The sequence below is a fragment of the Nycticebus coucang genome, chromosome 21, assembly GCF_027406575.1.
Source record: "Nycticebus coucang isolate mNycCou1 chromosome 21, mNycCou1.pri, whole genome shotgun sequence".
Classification (NCBI taxonomy): Eukaryota; Metazoa; Chordata; class Mammalia; order Primates; family Lorisidae; genus Nycticebus; species Nycticebus coucang.
The window spans coordinates 52,941,447-52,941,841 of NC_069800.1; the positions used below are offsets into that span (position 1 = coordinate 52,941,447).

At 38.5% G+C, this 395-nt stretch overlaps 1 non-coding gene across 1 annotated transcript; it reads right to left on the reverse strand.

Moving 5' to 3' along the window:
• LOC128574307 (U6 spliceosomal RNA) lies at positions 1 to 107 on the reverse strand. Its single transcript, XR_008376684.1, has one exon. It is a non-coding gene; the product is annotated as a U6 spliceosomal RNA (small nuclear RNA).
• Between the last annotated feature and the right edge of the window lie 288 nt (positions 108 to 395).

Consider the following 395-nt stretch of genomic DNA (forward strand, 5'->3'; position numbering starts at 1 on the left):
TTTTTTATGCAACGTTTCATGAATGTGTGTGTCATCCCTGTGCAGGGGCCGTGCTAATCTTCTCTGTATCGTTCCAACGTTAGTATATGTGCTGCCGAAGCAAGCACAGTATTATTTGCACTTTTGAGCTATTCTGAATAATGCTGCCTCAAACGTGGGTGCATGTAATGCAAGTTTTTCAATGGATGTATGTTTTGTTTCTCTTAGATATCTAAGAGTAGAATTTCCGGGTCATATAGTAAGTCTATGTTTAATCTTTTGAGAAACTTTCAGATTGTTTTCCAAGGTGTCTGCACTATTTTACAATCCCACTAGCAGTTAATGAGGGTTCTAGTTTCTCTCCATCCTTGCCAACATGTGTATATTATCTGTCTTTTTCATTATGGCCATCCCAG